Below are 20,352 nucleotides of genomic sequence, written 5' to 3'. Positions count from 1 at the left end.
GCGTCCCCTCGGAGCTCCGCCGCGCGCGCGCAGTCGAGAATTCGTGACTTAACGTTGTCGCCTGGCAACGGGATGAGCGTCCACGACGCGCTGTATCTGCCGCTCCCAGGGCGCGGAGCAAAGAGGCGCCCCGGTCCGCTGCTGGCGTGAGACGCCTGCCGCTCTTTTCCTGCGTTGCCGCGGTTGTTCATTCGTTTATTCGTTCCGCGAGTGAATTTTCAGCGACTACTGCAGGTCAACCTGTGCTGGGTGCTGGGGGCGCAGTGGTGGACAAGATAGAAACTAGTTTTTGTTTCTACGGAATTTCACATCACAAGTAGCTAAATATTTACCATGTTCACGCTTCCTGGGACGAAGCGCAGCATTCCCATAGAAGCGTGGAGAACCAGGGCCGACCTGTCCGCTCCAGGGAATATTGTCCGCCAGGGTTTGTCCTCCAGGAAAGAGAAACCAGAAGGAGCAACCCCTGCCCTATGCCCGAAACTTACCAGTACTTTCTCCTCTGCCCCAGGAGATGCGCTCACTTCTGAACTGTTGAAACGCTCGGGTACATTGATGAACATAAATTTAAAAGACGAGACAAGGAAAGAAAGAAAGAAAGAAAGAAGAAAGAAAGAAAGAAAGAAAGAAAGAGAAAAGGAAAGAAAAGGAAAGGAAGGAAGGAAGGAAGGAAGGAAGGAAGGAAGGAAGGAAGGAAAGGAAAGGAAGGAAGGGAAAGAGAGAGAGAAAGAAAGAAGGAAAAAAAGAAAAAGAAAAAGAAAGAAAAGAAAAGAAAATGGAGAGGAAGGTATTAATGCACTTACTTTACTCGTGCTAGCTGAATTAAGTTGTTTCTTTCTAATAACCGTGTTGTGACCCAAACTGAAAGTGAACACACACACACACACACACACACACACCACTCCAATTTCTTTCAAGGCTCAACTGGCCCCGCTCATCTCAGTCTGAAAGACTGGGTCTTTTGTTACCTTTCTGATCAGTTGAAGGCCCAATAGGCTTGAAGACGCAGGTCATCGTTCAGAAGTGGTGTGTGACATATTCTCTTTTTACACAGGAAACATGAATTTAAAATTTATTTGTAATTTAATATAATTTTACAATTTGAAGTAGATGGTGTCATTCGTTAAGTTTGCAATTCAAAAGGAACTTCCTCCAACCTTTGCCCTTCAAGAATGTTCTTAGGATTCAGGAAGTCAGTTTATGCCATCTAAACCAGAGATTGAATAATCTTCTTTCGAGGGATTTTATTATCCCAAGAAGGGTGAGTTAAAGATCCTGTCTGGTACTAAACGGCACAGGCAGGTCATTTTACAGGGAAGTCTATCGTCAATAAGCTGGACTCATAATCTGTTTCCATTTATTTTTAGGGCCTCATTATAACAATGCCCAGCAACCAAAGATCACCTGACGTCTAGACTTAAGTGTCTAATATGAGAGGGATAAAAGTGAACTTAGAAAAAATAGAGGCTAATGTTATGCAGAGAGAAGAAACCTTCTCAGGAAAGTTATTACAGGGAGAAAGAATGCTGTAGAAAACAGTAGCTTGGCTACAAAAGCCTCTTAAAATTGAAATTGTGAGCGTAGAAATGAAAAACTTAATGGAGTAGCTGGAATAATTCTCTTCCAGAAGATGGAGTAAAATATGTAAAGGGAAACTCCAGCAGTCATGTTCCCTAGGAGACCCCCAATTTAGTTGAAACTGCCGCCTACACAAAAACCTGCATGCAATGCTGATAGCAGCTTTATTCACAATTGTGGAAACTTGGAAGCAACCAAAATGTCCTTCAATAAGTGAATTAATAAGCTGCGGTACATCCATACAATGGAATATTATTTAGTGATAAAAAGTAGTAAGCCTTCGGGGGCGCCTGGATGGCTCAGTCGGTTAAGCGTCCGACTTCGGTTCAGGTCACCACCTCACGGTGTGTGAGATTGAGCCCCGCATCGGGCTCTGTGCTGACGGCTCAGAGCCTGGAGCCTGCTTCAGATTCTGTGTCTCCCTTTCTCTCTGGCCCTCCCCCATTCATGCTCTGTCTCTCTCTGTCTCAAAAATAAATAAACATTTAAAAAATTTTTTTAAATAAAAATAAGAAGAGTGTAAATAATAATTTTTAAAAAGTGGGGGAAAAGGAAAAAGGGAGACAAAACACCCTGGAGGTTTAAAATCCAAGGTAAAAGAAGTCCCAGAAAAAAAAAAGAAAAGAAAAAGAAAGAAACTAGAGAACACATAAGTGAGAAAATCAAAACAGAAAAAGTCAAGCTAATTTCCCAAACTGAAATACATGATTTTGCAAATTTAATGCTGTAATAGAGCTCTGAGAACAATGAATGAAAATAGAAACACACGAAGGCATATTTTTCAGACATTTAGGAACACCAGGGACAGAGAAATAATCCTGAAAGAGAAAAAAGCTAATTGCAAATGAAGTATCAGTAATTAAAATGACTTCTTACTTCTCAAAAGCAATACAGGAAGCTAGAAGAAAACGGAGAACGCTTTCAAAATCCGGAAAGAAAAACTTCCCCAACCTAGCATTCCATACCCAACCAACACTCAATCGAACGTTAGAGAAACATAAAAGATATCCTCCAATACCCAAATATTTAAAAAATCTAAATATCATAAGAGAACAGTGGACAATATTTGCCAGTCATCACAAACAAGCAGTGAAGACCAATTCAAAAAGACTATGATATAATTGGAAGAAAGATGGATCGGAAGCCTGTCCCTATACGGTGGTGTTTAAGGCGAGGAACAAGATGAGCCTTTTTGTATGGTGAGTAGTCAATCGAAAATTCTAAACTTGAAACATCAGTAAGTAGAGAAAGCATCCGTATCAGTCAGAATACAATTCTGGCTCTGTAACAAAGACCTCAACCTACTGTAGCTTAAAGGAGGCGGACGTTACTCATCTCTCACATGATCATCTGAAGGTACAATCGAGGCTGACGCTCTGGCCCCACGGTGTTGGTTCCGGTATTGTACCTCGTGGCTCCCTCCTTCCTACGGGGTTGCTTCGTGTTTCGTGACTCCTTCTTTCCTGCGGTGTTGCCACTTCCAGCAAGCACACGTGGTAGGAAGAGAGAAGTGGAGGGTGTTCCTTTCCTCTTCTGGGCATAACCTGCACGTTTCACAGACACCGACTCTCCAACGCGCTGGTTTCGAAACTGGTCACATGACCCCGCTTAGCGTCAAGGAAAGTTGTGCATTGGGGACGTCTCGTGGGTGGCTCTGAGCCCTACTAAATGTCCAACCAGCCATCTCTGCCGTGGCATCCGATTTGGAGATACGCCGGGAAAAGCAAACACCACCACAAACCGAAAGCCAAATGGCTGAAAATCTTTCCCTCTCCCAGGGGGGAATATGAGGAAGAAGGCCACGTATTTTTGAAGTACTTAAGATTTTTAAACGTGTGGTTAACTTTGATGGGAAAAGATGTGAACTTAAAAAATAAGCCTGAAGCCGAGAACAAAGGTGTGGATTAAAAAAAAAAAAAAAAAAATCCATCCGGGTTCAAATGGGGCAGGGGAGGAATACCCCATGAGGGTAAAAGGTCTTGTTGGAAAGAGGGGAAATAGATCCTTCTTGATACCGACTCGGGAATTGGACTGAGCGGAGAAAACAAGGCAGAGGGAAGTGTATGATTGATTTGCTTGATCTTCATGACCATTTTCCTGCTCAGATTTCAGGATTCTCCCTGATGGGTCACACACATGCTTCAGCGTTCCGGCCACAGTGATTTCTCAACACTCGTCTAGACACTGTGGGCCCCCCGGCCTTTGCTCAGGCCCTGTCCTCAGGGAAGGACACCCTCTCTCCTGGCCAGCTCTAGAAAACTTCCTCGGCAAGACTCACCTTTAATACAGCCTTCTTTCCCCAGGCATTTATGATTCATTCTGATTAGTCATAATCAAGCCCTACCCATGTTCCCTTATGTGCATTGTATTCATTCTGTGAAACAAATTTTTAAAAAGCAGTTGAAAAAGCTTTTTGCACCCTTCCCCAAATAATCTTCCCGCTGGGAGTGACTCTTTTAACTTTTTTTTTTTTTTTTTTTTTTTGTACCGCATCCTTTGGAAATCAGGCGCAAGTCGGGCCACCTGTCCCCCCCAAGATCACCCAAGAAGCACACGGGGCTTTGGGGGGAATCGGAAGTCGCGGTTCCTCTGCTGGGATGAGCGGGGAGAGAGCCCCGCGAGTGAAGGGCTCTGCCCTGCGCAGTTTCACCCTGCAGGGTCCAGGCGGTGACCACACGGGGTAGAGTTGCAGCGCGACCCCGCTGGGGCCCAGTCGTCTAAGCTTCCGGACTGTCTTCTTAGCCGCGAATTCGGAGTCCGGACTCGCCAGGCTCCCCGAGGTCCACACCAGGGGGACCGGCTCTGGGAGCCCCCGCCCGCGGCTGGCACGGGCGGGTGGCGCCCTCGGACCGCAGTGGGGGGGGGGACCGCAGACAGGTGCCAGGCAGCCGCGCGGGGGGAGCCCAGGCCCAGGCCGAGGTGCTTGCGTCCCGGCTCCGCCCCCGTCGCGACTCCTGGGGGAGCTGAGCCTGCTTTTCGCGTCGCGACTTTTCCAGTCCGGTCGTGGTCCATTCGCGTGGCAGCCGGAGCTGGTCTCCCGGGCGTCCCCGAGCCGCCTCCTGGATCCCCTGCGTCCAGGACAGCCGGGAGCGCCCGAGGGTCAACTCTGAAATAAAGTACTTGGAGAGTGTGGTGCGTGGTGACGAGGTGGCCGAGTGGTTAAGGCGATGGACTGCTAATCCATTGTGCTCTGCACGCGTGGGTTCGAATCCCACCCTCGTCGGTGAAGGTATTTTAGCGAGGGGGCGCGGGAAGGAGTGCGTGCAATTTCACCTTGGCTTTGACTGTCAATATTATCTGTGTGGATACTTTATGTGAGTAATAAAGTGCCTGCGGAAGGCTTCCTAACGGGCCCCTGAGGAAGGAGAGGGTGGGAAGGAGAGAAGCGAAACACCGGTGAAAAATTCTGCTCCCTAGAAATCACGAAGATGTGGATGGCCCTTTATTAACACTTGAAGCCTGTACTGTTTTACCGCTTATATTTAGCTCTGCAACTCTCCTGGAACGAATATCGATTTACAGTGGAAGGAAAAATCAATTGGCGTATTTATTTATTGGTCTATCATCCACCTGTAGATAAATATAGTCATATTGCTATTCAAACAGATCACCTTTACCGTGGACATCGAATGGCCCTGTCTGCACGGTTCTTTTCAGGAATCTACTCTTGAGTTGTCTGTTTTACATACTCCGCTGTCTTATTTCTAGAGCTTTGTAACAAGTCTCAACCCCTTGTTCCTCTTCCAGATTTGCCTGTTCTCAATTGCCTTTTTGTAGTTCCATACACATTTTAGAATCGTTATGTAAATGTCTGCTCCCAAAAAAGGGGGGGGGGAGGGGAAGGCTGATATAATTTTGGCTAATAATGTTTGAATCTATAGAGCAATGTGAATACAATAGACATCTTTAAAACATTGAATCTTACGATACATATTAGACCCTTCAGTTATGTATGTCTTCTTGAATTTATCTCAATAGTGGCTTGTCTGATTTGTCTACGTAGAAATATAGCCCGTATTTCACTAGATATGTTTTAGGTATTTGTATTTAAGTATCTGAATTAGGCTGTAAAATATGGCCTATATAAATATGTTGTTGTATATGCTATTAGTTTTTGAAATTTTATTGTTTATTAAAACATTGAAATCCAGTGGATTTTTATATACCAGTTATGGAAAGCCTGATAATAGCTCATCATGCGGGCGCTGAGTTGAAAAGACGACATCACAGGCACATGGTCTTGCTATGGGAAATGCCATATTAGGAAAAGCCGAGGCCCCATCAGGAGATGCATACAGGCCATTGGACCCCAGGGAGTGCACAGTCCGCACTGGGTATGTCGCAGCACACAATTTTCGGGAAAGAAATAGCGGGGTGGGGGAAGTTGAAACTGAGATAGGCTTTTTGTATTGGAGAGAGAAAATGTTCTACTGAAAGGCACTCTTACTGTGCGGGTGAACATTCTGGACAGGAGTCACCGCTTAGTTAATTTCTGGCTCCCTGAAGTGGGTCGAGGAGGGAGGACAGTTGCCAGGTACAACAGAGGACCCACCTTTGCTTTACGCATAGAAGCTGTCTTTTGAGTAAATCTGTTGACAGCATCCGAGAGCACCCTCTCCCCCTCCAAGACTTAATGATCTACTCACTAGGTAGGCTTTCTGTGATACATGCACTTTACTGCGGATATAAAATTGATTAGAAAGTATGGACGAGTTCACTGAACATCGATGATACAAAAGTATATGACCTGAGCCTTATGTTTTAATTAGTGGACTTTCCGTTGCTGCTTCGATATGGACATCTACGAGCATCTTGCTCACGGAGATTCTCATTCCCCAAAGCTCATTGCAAACTTCTTGGAACTTTAGCAGAACAAAACCCAAGGGGCTGCTGGCCTCTGGCCCACATGTCCGTTTTTTCCAATTGTGGCTGAGGCTTCCGCTCACCCGGTGTGGCCCTCGTGACTGGAGGGTGGGCGGAAGTAGTTCTCAGTGACAGGTGATTTCTCCCCATCGGGGGACGTTCGGCCATGTCTGGAGACATGTTTGGTTGTCACAACTAGAGAGGGACCATCTGGCGGGGAAAGGCCAGAGGCGCTGCCGACACCCTCCAATGCTCGGTACTTTCTCCAACAGCAAATAATTTCCAGCACGAAATGTTACTAACATCAAGGTTGAGAAGTCCTGATATGTTGTGATAGAGATTAACATAATGCACACACATATGTATTATAATATCATAAGAACCCTGAGTACAATATAGTAAGAACCCTGTCCTGGGTCTTAAGGAAGTCCATTCCGGTAGGTGATACAGACAGTGACCCCCACGGACCACAACACAGGCACAAGCTCATGCTGTTGAGACACAACATGAACCACACATACAGCTACTCAAAGGCAAAAACTCTAGCACAGACCTGGAGTGGCACAGAGACAGATGAACACCAGAGACACATAGTCTGAGAAGCAGACGTGTATTCAAAATGACACAATCACCCCCACACGCACTAAATAAGGCAGCGAGGGTCAAAGTGTGCCAAACACTGGGCTAAGCACTTCCTACTCAAATGTGGATAACATTCTCATTAAAAAGTATCTGATACAATCGTGGTCTCCGTGTAAAATTTCATAAATCCAAGGCACAAAGAACTTAAACTTTCCCAAGGTCACCAGCTGATAAACTGGGCTGGGGGGTTAGGATTTTTAGCCGTCTGGTCTGAAATCTAGTGTCTGCCTTACCCACGCTTCTAAGCTATCCCTTTCCCTGAGGGTCTCAGGAGGCTGGTTCCTTCTTCTCCTTTGGGTATTGGATCTAAGAGGCCTTCCAAGACCCCACACGCACACCCCTGTCTTTAAAACTTCGACTTTGCCTTGTTTTGTTGCCTCCAAGACCCTTGAGCGTTTGAAATGACTCTGTATCCTTTTCACTTGTATATATGTAGCTACTTCTCCCCACAAGGCTTGAGGAAGCAAGAGCTGGTCCATCCAGGACTGCGACATACAGCGAATGAAAATACGAAACGCCTAATTAAATTGCAACTTCGGATCATTTTTTAGTATATCTCATGCGATATTTGGAACATGCTTATATTTTTAAAAATAATCATTCATCTGGGGGCGCCCGGGGGGCTCCCTCGGCTAAGCGAAGAGTCTTGCTTCTTCGGCTCAGGTCCTGAACTTGGCAGCTTGTGAGCCCGAGCCCCGCGTCGGGCTCTTGACTGACCGTGTGAAGCCTGTTTGGGATTCGCTCTCTCCCTTTCTCTCTGCCCCTCCCCTGCGCACTCTCTCCATCTCCCTCTCAAAACAAATAAATAAACCTAAAAAAAATTAACCAAAGAAATAAAAAAAATGATTCATCCATTTGAAATTCACCTGTAATGTTTTGTGTGGCAACCCTATCTCCCTCACGGTCAGCCTGACATCTGTGGGGTCTTGGCATACAGTGGCCATTAAATGTCCATTCAATGTGGAAATATAGTAAGTGTTTCTATGGTTGCAGCTCAGGAAATCGATGGAACTCTCTGACCTGGGTGCAGGGATTGGTCTACTTACAGATTTGCGGGGAGAATGTCCACAGAGAGTTGCAGATGAACAATCGAGTTGCAACGTCCACAGATAGTTGCAGAAATCGGTGATTTCTTACTGTTGCCCGTCCCCAGGTGGTCACTATCTTCACCCATCGCTTTGGGTGCTGCCGCACCTCGGTGCCATCGTGTGTCTCTGCTGGTCTGGAAGATCTTCCCTTAGAACCTTCTAAGACTTGTTGATCCCCCAGCAATTCCTCTCCACACACCTAACTGCCTTCTCAGCACGGGACGGCGTAGAGCGACAGTGTGTTTTCTGGAAAGGGTCCGAGGACATGACCGTTCTTTATGGACGCACCGCTCGTGCGTCTTTTCCCTTTTCATTCCAGGCTTCTGGCTCCTCGTTTTTCTCATCTTCAAACTACTATCCACCTGTCGGATTTGGGAGGCGATAAGTGAACTAATGAATATGAGATCATTTGTAGGCTCTCAAAGGCAAGACAAATGCCACTAATCGATACTGCTTAATGTGGGACTCTCACACTGTGAGTGGACACCTGAGAGTGAGAGTCTCACACTCAAGAAGACACCGAGTGCAGAACAGAGTCTGGGGTACGGCAGGACCAGTGGGTTTTGGAGCCGAAATGCCAGGATACCGGCCCATGAACATCTATAGCCACAAAATAAGCATATCCCTGTAGCCAGCAGAGAAGATGGTGAGAGGAACTGTGTTGGGAACAGGCCTCTGCGGCTCCCTGGATTTGGTTCCCGGCTGTGATGGGGTGTATGGAACGAACGAGAAGCCCAGGTGCCTGCTTCCCTGATGCTGGCGCCTGTTGCTGAGTCAGGAACCGTGTCCGTACCTTTAGAGGAGTCACATGTTCTCCTGGAAGGGAAGCATTACGTGAACAATCACGGAATCGTTTGATGCATCGTTCGTGTGTGCTGAAAAGAACCAGATGAGACTATGAGGACAGAATCTGTCACCGAGGGGTTCAGGAGAAACATCCCAGAGACGGGGGCATGAAAGCCATGAATCGAAGCAGACCCACAGGGGCCTGAGTATTTAACATATTCTGACCATCATCTGACTGATAATGATGAACTCTTCTTGAGAAACCTTCGTTGCCCGGTGGACTGGGGAGACCCCGGGCCCCGACCCAGAGGAGTCCCCAGAGGTGCTTAGTCTTGTCACGAGAAGGAATTCCAGGACAGACACGCAGCAGATGAGCGACGCAGTGGGAAAGTTTATTAAAGTGAAAAGTCCACTTGAGACATGAGAGCAAGAGAGAGGCAGAGACAGAGACAGAGAGACAGAGAGAGAATGAGAGCTGTGCCTTTGGGGTTGGGTTTCTTTTGCCGGATGTTAACTAGGGGACAGAACATTCAATGCTTGGGGCGCGAAGCGTGGCTGGTCTCCCACTTTTCCTCCTCTCTTGCTCAGGGCTTCCTGTCATGGCCCGGCCCTCGTGGGCCCATCTGGTGTGCTGGGGCTTCTCGGGGAGTGAGGCCCCGACAGGCCTCTGACCCTCCCCGCAGCTGGGCACGGCCTCCTCCGTGCTGGCCTCCGGGCATCCCCTCAGAGCCTAACTAACTGCCTGCTCTCCAGGGGTTACAAAATTGTGAACTAATTATTTTGACTTAGTGATACATGGGCGAGGAGAAAAAGACCCAGAAGTTCTCATGGCTACAGAGTATCGGCACATTTTCTGAAGAGATTTGTTATAGATCATCAATACTGACTTTTTTCAGTCTCACATAAGGCAAATATTTTCTAGTTTGTCCTTTGTGTTCTATCCTTGTTTGTTAGTATGTGTCAAAACATTTTAAATACGTGCGTTTTAATGTTTCTTCTTTGTGTTTTTTCATCAGATTTAGAATGAAATTCAGAAACACAAATGACATAATTTTCTCAATTTTTCCTCCTGAAGAAATCATGCTACCTACGGTTATACACTTTCAGTCTTCCCCACTCACCATGAAGTTTCTCCTTATGGACCACCTGCCTGGCTGAGTCGGAAAAGCGGGCAACTCTTGATCTTGGGGCTGTAAGTTTGAACCCCACACTGGATGTAGAGATTACCCAAATAAATAACATCTTCAAAAAAAAAAAAAAGTTACGTCAGGACCGCTGGGTGGCTCAGTCGGTTGGGCACGCAACTTCGGCTCGGGTCATGGTCTCCTGGTGCGTGGGTTCAATCCCTCCATCCGGCTCTGTGCTGACAGCTCAGAGCCTAGAGCCTGCTTCGGATTCTGTGTTTCCCTGTCTCTGCTCCCCCCCGCCCGCCGCTTGCCCTCTGCCTCCCTCTCAAAAATAAACATTAAAAGGTAATTCATTCATTAATTAAAAAGTTACTTCTTGCACAAAATAGGTGCCAAGTAAAATTTTGCACTGTGGGCTGCACCTCCAAATCACCATCCACAAATTCTGGAGTCTCACATAGGCTGGTGAATGTCCTGCCTTATTTCGATTGGTTTGTTTAATGGAAATCCATGCAAATGAGGTATCAGTTGAGAGAGTGTGGCAGGGCGTTGGTAAAGGTGTGATCTTGCCCGTCCTGATAAAAAGGCAGCATTAAACCGCAGGCCTTCACGTGCACAGTCTTTAGGGTTGGAGGCCTGAAAAGAGCTCCTCGGTGTAAGAGGTGAGTTTTACTTCTCGCACTCTTTCCATACTTGATTAGAAATCACTTTGATGAGGGATATGTGTTTGCTATTGGGGGTATTTGTTTAAAAAGTAAATACATAAACAGAGTAAGTAGACAGTGTGGAAGACAGAGGAATGGTCTCACGCCATTCCTTCTTTAATAGAATTCTTCTGCCCCTTCAGCCCCCAGCAAATTTTAGAGAAAACATTCATGAGGACTCTAAGGGGAGTCTCCTTAAACACTGAAAGGGCTCTGCCATGTATTGGAACCACTTAAAGTTATGCTGAGTGTTATTTGTTGGACGTGGGCTAAAATGAAAGGTCACAGAAACAAGGGCCATGTTTCACGGAACTCAAAATCTTAGGAGGCCGTGAGATGGTAAACAAAAAGGGGACTAAAGAATGCAAATGCCATGCAGAAATAAGTGTTACTTACGGGCTCTTTGCCAAAGCATTTTTTTTTTTTTTATGGATTATACATCCTGTCTTGGCTCACTGATCAATCATACTTCACTTGCAACCTCCAGTCAGCTTGTTTTCACTCCTAAATGTTGCTCAAAAGAGTGAAAGAATCCTGGATAGTGATGGAACACTCAGTCTTTTTTGATGGCGTAATCCTCACTGCCGGGTGCGTTCCTCGGTACAACGATACGTTTGGTCTTCATCCACCGTTCCTGTAACTGCTTCAGAGCCATAAAGGTGAACTGGGTGTCTTGCTGTTAACGAAGGTGACTTTTGGATCCCAACTTAGGGCAGGGCTGGTAGCCAGGAGGACCGACCCAGTGATCAGAGGGGCTCAGTCCCAGACCCCTGGGGAGAGGGGAGGGGCTGTAAGTTGAACGAGCCAACGGCCAATGACTTAGTCAATCAGGACTGTGCGACGAGACCGCCATAAAAACCCAGCAGCGCTGGGTCTGAAACGCTTCCAGGTTGGTGAACACGTGGAGATGTGGGCCGTGCCGTGTGCCGTGATTGCTTCCTGCCCTTTCTCCATACCTCGCGCTTCTGGCTGGTGATTCATATCCTTTCTCACATCCTTTAGCAAACTGGTAAGCCTGTTTCCCTCAGCTGTGGGAGTCGTTCTAGCAAATTAAAAGAGGAGGAGGTCCTGGGAGCCTGCGATCTGTAGCCAGGCAGTCAGAGGCACAGGTAACCCCCTGGGGCTTACTACTGGCAGCTGCAGTGAGGGCTGGGGGCAGTCTTATAGGACCGAGCCCTTGACCCGTGGGATCTGATGCTGTCTCCCCATAGATGTTGTCAGAATCGAGTGAGTTCTCGGACACCAGCTTGTGGTTGGGGGCCACCGCCCCCCACACGGGAATCGGGTCCAAGAACTTAAAAGATCTGGTGTCAGTAGAGTCTCCCTTCCCCAGCATCCATGGCTAAGCTCCAGAAAGCACTGACCTGTCTCTGTTTTCGGGGACGTTGAGGAGCCCCACTGTGGCGTGTGAACACAGCGTGTGCCCGGGAAACCCTGCCTCCTTGGTGATGGTGACCAGCAGGAGGCCTGCGCGTGAGGTACGCGTCGTCAGCGTGTGCGTCTGAGCATCTTTCCTACACGTCCACCCGCTAACAGGGTCCCGCAGGGGCCCTGGCAAATTTGGGGACGATTATGCCAACGTCGCTGCTGTAAACGTCCTCGTCCTTCCGGATACCATGTGCTCGCAGCTTCTCAGGCCGCTGAGTCACGGATCCGAAACGTGTCCGAGTTTCAGTGTGGCTGTTGCCATCCTTCCCACGCCCTCAGTGCCCAGGGCTGCCTGTCGCTTTCCTACCTCCCGTCACGCAGTGCTCGTGTCTCTACGGTTAGGGCACTCACCTTGGTTATGGTTGGTGTATATAGTGTTGCCACGCTGTGACTCTTACTTGAATACCCAACATGCCAACTGAGTTTGAGTCCCCTTGTATCATATGCATGGTCCATTCGGAAACTCGCTTTTATAAAGTGCTTTTTCGGGTCGTGACTATTCTGTTTGTTTTAAGTTGATTTATTATTTGTTTATTTTGAGAGAGAGAGAGAGAGGGAGAGGGCGTGTGACCAGGGAGAGGGGCCAAGAGACCGGGGGAGACGGAATCCCAAGCAGGCTCCGTGCTGTCCGCATGGAGCCCAACGCGGGGCTTGAACCCACAAACCGTGAGATCATTAACCTGAGCCGAAATCAAGAGTCGGTCGCTTAACTGACTGAGTCACCTGGTGCCCCAAGTCTTGACTGTTTTGCAAAGGTGGGGTTATCTTCCTTTATTTGGTTAGGGAGTGTTTTTGATATTTTTTTGGCCGGTGTGCGTTTTTCCGTTTCCGCTCTGTCAGTGGTTTCATTTTTTTTTTTTTTTTTTTTTTAATCACAATTTAAATAGACGCCGGTTTTCCGTCTTCCGACTCACGGTGATTGTTTTTTCATTTCACACTCCATGTACGTTGCATTTTGAGCTGAAATTTCTAGGGTGACACAGAGGGGTCGTTGTCAAACTTGTTCTCTCTTCTTGCCCGATGAACCCAGCCCTCTTTGCTGACAAAGCTGTCCCACTCCCCTTTCTGCAGCGCTCACTGTGTCTTTCGTTGAGTTTCCATACAAGTTTCTGCCGTTTTTGAAACCTTCCTTTTCGTTGATCTAGTAGTTCTCTGAGGAGGAGTCCCAGGTGGCTATGACTAGGATGGCCTCACGGAGCACGTGCTATTTGCCGTGCAATTCCTTTCGCTTGTTTTCATTTTGTGTTGGTCTTGGGGTCTCTGGACCCCGCTCATGTCCACATCGACTTACCTTTTCTTCTCAGTTGCCAAAAAAGGCAAAGGCTGCTACGTTGGTAGAAATACAGTTGATCCCACCGGTTAAACTGAGGAGAAAGGAAAGGACCCCTTTAAAATATCATCTTTCGGTCTGTGACCATAATATGTGAGGAAATACAATTGGCGTTTGCCCGTGTTTTGTGTCTAGTAACCTCTTTCAATGCATTGGTTCCAATATTCTCTCTGGTGTCCCGTATGTATTATGCGTATCTTACAGCCTCACTTGGCAACAAGACAATTGTCACTTGTCATTGACACGATGGTAAACCTTTCCTTCTTTTTTCCACAGGTACCGCGGCGGCAAAACTCGGAGCGGCCTCGATTGACGCGCCCCTTTCACCCGACGTCCCTATTTCAAGATCCCTGTTTGACGTTCTCTGCCTCACTTGTCCTTTGGACATTTGGAGAGGGAGAACCGGGATGGCTCTTCCACCTGTCCTCGATGGCTTGACATCAGCCGCATCCAAAGGATCCAGACCAGCGTGATCCCGGGGAGGCCGGGGGCTAAGATCCCAGCGCGGGGGATGCTGGCAATGAGCAGGGTCTCCCGTGTGCTGCCTGTGGATGCTGGAGGTGGTCACCCCATCCCAGCTCCCTAAAAGGGAGAGGCAGCTTCCAATACTTTCGCCCAGGAGGGGAGGGATCCCTGTTCTAACTTGAAGGGCTGGGTGGATTTTGAGAGAAGCTGCAGGCTTCTGAGGCCGCTGCAACTTACACGTCGCCTCTGCTGACGGCTCGTGGCATCGTAGCTCACCACGTCTCCCTGTGTTAAGATGAGGTCAGTCACCGAAACACGCGAGTGCAGCCGTAGCCAACCCTGGGGCAGCTCAGATGATCACGTCACCCTCCTCGCAAGTCCGCCCCCCTCTCTGGACTGGGACCTTGCAGCCCGGGAGGGGGCTGGGAAATGAGAGATACTGGTGACCCGGCCACAGCGTGCGAGCCTGGTGGGCGTGTTAGTACCCGACGTTCTCGGTCTTTGTTCCTACTTTCAGCGTCTGCTTCAGGGAGTCGGGTCGATTCGGCAGAACCGGAAAATGTTTCTGCAGAAAAGCATTAATCCAACAAGAAGCTCTTTGCCCGAACGTGTGTTCCAACCCCTTGTAAAGACCCTTCAACGTAAAATAAATCTTCAGTTGAGTTCAAGTCGTAAAAATCTTGTGTTGTGGCGCACATGAAACTGAACAGGATTCAACACGAAACGAGGGCTTAAGACAGAGACTGTGAAGCTATTCGAGCTGCCTTTTAATAACCTCTGCTGCCTGCAGGACCTTGAGCTCTTTGCCGCCACCTCTGTCTTTCAGGTTCGTCCTCTGTAAATGGGGGGAAAGTAGAAAAGCCCTTTTCAGAATTAAACATGTTAGTATCTGTAAAGTTATTAGTACAGGAACCAAAGCCAATGATAGATTGTTTCCATGCTGTTTTACTCCTATTATTAGTGTCATTATCAAACTGTTTTCTACTTTGCTTGAGTCTATTACCTCTTTATTGTGAAGGAGTCTGGATCCGGCTACAGTCAGCGATCGTTGGAGCCTCTGGCGTGGGTTCATCCAGATGCACCCACCACAGACATTCATCTCAGCTCCTCGTGGCCCCGGGTCCGCTGGTCACCTCTGGTCCCCTCCGCTAGGCGGTTCCAGTGGGAGGGACAGCAGAGTGGGTTGTGGGAGTTTGCAGTGCGCCTGCATACCATCAAGGACCTTTCCTGGTGTCTTCAGACCTGGGTTCTCCCCGGGAGGAGGGCATGAGGTCACCTTCTGGGCTAGCACAGAAACCGGTACTGTTCGCCGCGTGACCCCCAACATGCGGTAAGTAGATATTGTTCTAGACTTCGGGAGGTCGAGAGAGAGGGAGAGAGAGAGAGAGAGAGAGAGAGAGAACCCCAAGGTGGGGGGGCGACGCAGGGCTTGATCTCACAACCGTGAGATCATGACCATGAGACCACGACCCGAGCTTAAATCAAGAGTCAGATGCTTAACCAACTGAGGCACCCAGGCGCCCCTCTAATTTGTTTTTCTGATGAGGAAGACTTCAGATTAGAACTGCAAAAATAAATCAGTGATTTAAAAACCTGACTTAATTCTAAATACTAGGTTTTGCTCAACGTGGAGCTGAACCAGACCCAAGAAGCCACAGTTCAAGGGTGGGTTTGTTTCTTTCTCTGGCATCTTTCCAAGAGGTAGCATTTGGCTGCTTCTGGATGGTACCATGAATGTACTACTGAAGAGCAAGCCGATAAGGGTAGGACCTGAGAAGGAGCGAGGGGGAAAGGAAGGGGGCGGCCAGAACCTTATAGAACAAGGACCCTCCCCTATAGACCGTGGGCATTCACTTTCAAATGTCCCCTCTCTGCAAAAACAGCTTTCCTACTATTCTCCCTTTCTCATCTTATAGTCTAATAAACTTTTGTCTACTGCTCATTTTGATGGAGTTTTGGGGTGATAGTGGGGTGGTCCGGAGCCGATGGCCAAGAAAGAATTCTTGAAGACGTCTTTGGTGCAAAAAAAAAAAAAAAAAAAAAAAAAAGGCGATATTATTAAAGCATGGGGACGGGACCCGTGGGCAGGAAGAGCTTCACGGGGTCGTGACGGGTAACTCATTTTATACCCTCAAGTTGGGAGGGGGTCAGGGATAGAGTAAGTCTCTAAGGAATTTTGGAAGCAAGGTTTCCGGGACCTTGAGAGGCTGGTGTTGTAAGAAAAACACCATTTATTACCGCTTAGTAAAACCCCAGTCGTGAGACCCTTCAGATGTATATCAGGGGGCCATATGCTTAGAGTATGATTGCCAGCATATACTTGGGGCAGTTGAGATCAAGGAAGTTTCCAATGGAATGTTTATATGTTAAAGTAGACTCACAGGAGGATAATGTTGAACCAAGGTTCTCTTTTGCCCCCAGCAAAGTGCCATCATGGAGGCAGCTGAACTCCCAGAGGGAGGTCACTCTACCAGTTTCAAGGAATGTTAATGGGCTGTAGACAGTAAGGGAATTTAATTTTTCATTTCCTTAGTTTCCCCCATCACCGTGGCCAGCACTGAAACCCCTTTCCTTCATTCTTGGGCGGCCAGGAGTGTCCGAGGAACATCACACATGTCCCACCTGCAGGCGGGGGTGCTGTAACCTGTACTTGGCCCTCAGCTCGCCCCGCGCTCCCTCATCAATTTTGTTTCCCCCTTTTCATTCTTCGAAGCGGCGAGACAACAAATCCCGGGCACTGAGGTAAAGAATCCCACAAGAACATCGTTTCCATATGTGAACTAGAGTTCTCATCCCTTATTTGTGGGCTTTTCAGATTGAATTTAAAAAAGGTGTATTACAGACTTGATCTATCCTATGATATTTTTACTATGACTGAAAAATGACATTTTTACTTGTTTGAAACAACTTTATTAAAGCGTTATTGGCATGTGACAAACTGCGGATATTTATTTGTTTTGATTTTTTTAATGTTTTATCTCTCGTTTGAGAGACACAGAGAGAGAGCAAGCAGGGGAGGGGCAGAGAGAGTGGGAGACACAGAATCTGAAGCAGGCTCCAGGCTCTGAGCTGTCAGCACGCAGGGCTCGAACCCATGAACCGTGAGATCATGACCCGAGCCGAAGTCGGAAGCTTAACCAACTGAGCCACCCAGACCCCCCAAACTGCACATATTTAAAGCATACATTTAATGAGCTTTGATAGATGTATACACATGAAACCATTACCCCCATCAAGATAGTGAACTCCCCCCCTCACCCCTAAAGTCTCTTTGTCCCCTTCTAGAATACTGTTCTCCTGCCCCCTCTGACTCCATCTCCCAGGGACCTGATGGGTCTCCATTTGTAAGGATGTCTCACTCTCTGTCCCAGGAAGAGAAACTCTCAGCCATGAAAAAGCTGCTGACTTAAATCTGCATAACAACCTCACCCTCCTTTACAGTTTTTCCTGGGAACCTCGCCTCACTGGCCTTCCTAACCTCCAACTGCTTTCTTCTGTCTTGAGCTGAAGATGATATTTAAGGTGGTGCCATTTCAGGGAGTTTCGCTCAGTTTTCCTGGGCCTGTCCCATGCATACACGAGGTAGACATATTATTAAGCTTCTGTTTTCCTCTTGTGAATCTGCCTTTTGTTACAGGTCTGTTACAGGTCTGTGGCTGTGGGGTCTCAGCCACAGCACCTAGGAGGGCAGAGGGGAAACTGTCATCCGCTACGTAAGCTCCCTGATGAGAATGCAGGCTGGCAGGGGTCTGGATGGAAGCCCTGGGAGCCGCTAGGCCGACGCTGCAGCTAAGTCTTTCCCAGAGCTGAGCATTTACTATCCTGAGATAATACACGTGTATTATTTATAGACACTAAGCTCGTGGCATCACACAAAATTCCACCAAGTAAATTCTAAAGATCTTGTCGGCGTTACTCAACGATTCATAAATCCAGTCTAGCAGACAGAAGTTCTAGGCCTTCCAAGGAGCTACACAGAGTGAAAGGCTCTGATAGGCAGAAAGCGGGGAGAGGAAGGAAGTTCTGCCAGAAGAGCAGGTTGGTTATTGCCAAGGTTACTTTCCTTTGCAGAAAAGCCTGGGGTCTGTCAGGCGGATTACCCACCTACCTAGTGCTGACCGGGTGATTCCTGATGGACTGGTTTACGATTCCATTCTCTGAGAGAGCTAGAACTGTAATTATCAGTCTGGTGATCCAAGGCTGAGCATAAACTCCATCTGGGGCCTATTGTCTTAACAAGGCTCATGTATCCCTCCCAGGCCCAGCAGGAAACTAACACTTTTGTTGGCCAACTGTTCATTCCTTTTTATTGCCGAGTAGAATTCCATGACATGAATGTACCACCCATGGAAGCTATTGATCTCTTTGGGGGAGGCTATGTAAGGAATCTTTTATTTATTTATTTTTTTATTTATTTTGAAAATCGTATTTAAGTTCTGGTTCGTTAACATACAGGGCAATGTCGGTCTCGGGAGTAGAATTCAGTGATTCATCGCTTGCATCCAACACCCAGGGCTGATTCCCACAGGTTCCCTCCTTAGTACCTATCACCCATCTAGCCCAGCCCCCACCCACCTCCCCTCATCAACCCTCAGTTTGTTCTCTGTCTTCAGAGTCTCCTATGGTTTGTTTCCTTCCCTCTTTTCTCTTTTCTCCCCGCCCCCTCCCCCGTATGTTCATCTGTTTTGTCTCTTAAACTCCACATACGAGTAAAAATCATATGGTACTTGTTTTTTTCCCTGATTGACTTCTTTCACTTATTAGCTATTTATCTTTTGATGACCATTTAGACAATTTCCAGATTTGGGCTAATACAAATAGGGCTTCTATGAACATGTGTGTGCAGATCTTTGTACGGTGAAGGGTAGTGGAATATTCCGTCGCAGAATAGGCCACTTTGGCATATTGGTTGTTTTGAGTAAAGTTACTTGAGAAGCAGCTGGTTCAAGAAGAACACTGATGGGGGAGCGCGGGGCGAGCTGAGGGCCAAGTACAGGTTACAGCACCCCCGCCTGCAGGTGGGACATGTGTGATGTTCCTCGGACACTCCTGGCCGCCCAAGAATGAAGGAAAGGGGTTTCAGTGCTGGCCACGGTGATGGGGGAAACTAAGGCAAATGAAAAATTAAATTCCCCTACTGCCTACAGCCCATCGACAAGTCCTCGAAACCGGCAGAGTGACCTCCTCTAGGAGCTCAGCTGCCTTGATGATGACACTTTGCTGGGGGCAAAGAGAGAACCTTAGCTTAATAGTATCCCAACCTTGAGGAGCCTGCAAGTCAATTTCCTTTATCTCAGCTGCCCCAAGATACATGCTGGCAATCGTACTCCAAGCTTATGGCCCCCTGATATGCATCTGAAGGGTCTTAAGACAAGTTTTATTAAATGGTAATAAATGGTGTTTCCTTAGCAACAGCTAGCCCCTCAAGGTCCTGGAACCCTTGCTTCCAAAATTCCTTTAGAGACTTACTCTATCCCTGACCCCCTCCCAACCTGCGGGTACATAATGAGTTACCCGTCACGGCCCCAGTGCAGCTCTTTCTGCCCACGGGTCCTGTCCCCGTGCTTTAATAAAATCACCTTTTTGCACCAAAGACGTCTCGAGAATTCTTTCTTGGCCTTCGGCTCCAGATTCCACAAATCCCTCACCACTCCGAAACTTCATCACTCTGACCCTCATTTTCCCCCCAGAAAGCAGGAAATAAATCTCCCATGTGAAAGACACCCTCCCTGTACCGAAGGGCAGAAGACCCAGGGATGGGACTTCAGGGTCAAGGAGGCTGTAGAGACAAATCTTGTGACTTCACGAATTTAACCACCCTAAACCCAAACTGTCTTGTCAATTCTTCACAGATGTATTGTTTGTCTCCAAGGTATAAAAGCCGCCTGCTTTGCTCATGTCCTTGAGTCTCATGTTTTTATGGGGCCCCCGCACATATGAAACTAAATTTGTTTTTCTCCCGTTAATCTGTCTCATGTCAATTTAACTGTCAGACGAGACCAAGAAGCTAGAAGGAAAGAAGGAAAATCTTCCCATGCTTACAATGATCATATGTTTCATTTTCTTTTGAGTACGAACCTAGGGGTGCAATAGTTGAATCATGTCATAGATTATATGATTAAATTTTTAAGACCCTGTCAAATCATTTTCCATTTTCGATTTATAGCACAAGTCTACGAGAGTTCTGGTTCCCTCGTGTCCTTCCCAACACTTTGCATGATTAATCTTTTTACCTTTAGCTTTTCAAATAGGTGTAGTGGTATTTGGTTGTGATTTTAATTTGCATTTCCCTGAGAGCTAATGATATGCAGTACCTTTTCCCTGTGGTTATTTGCAGCCCC

The 20,352-nt window shown here is 47.4% G+C and overlaps 1 non-coding gene across 1 annotated transcript; it reads left to right on the top strand.

The window, feature by feature from the left end:
• The first annotated feature begins 4,719 nt into the window (after positions 1-4,719).
• Positions 4,720-4,801, top strand: TRNAS-GCU. The gene has a single exon. It is a non-coding gene; the product is annotated as a tRNA-Ser (tRNA).
• The last annotated feature ends 15,551 nt before the right edge of the window (positions 4,802-20,352 follow it).

The sequence above is a fragment of the Panthera leo genome, chromosome B2 (assembly GCF_018350215.1).
Source record: "Panthera leo isolate Ple1 chromosome B2, P.leo_Ple1_pat1.1, whole genome shotgun sequence".
NCBI classification, from domain to species: domain Eukaryota; kingdom Metazoa; phylum Chordata; class Mammalia; order Carnivora; family Felidae; genus Panthera; species Panthera leo.
Note: the sequence above shows the minus strand (reverse complement) of the source record. Positions and strands in the feature narration are given on the sequence as shown.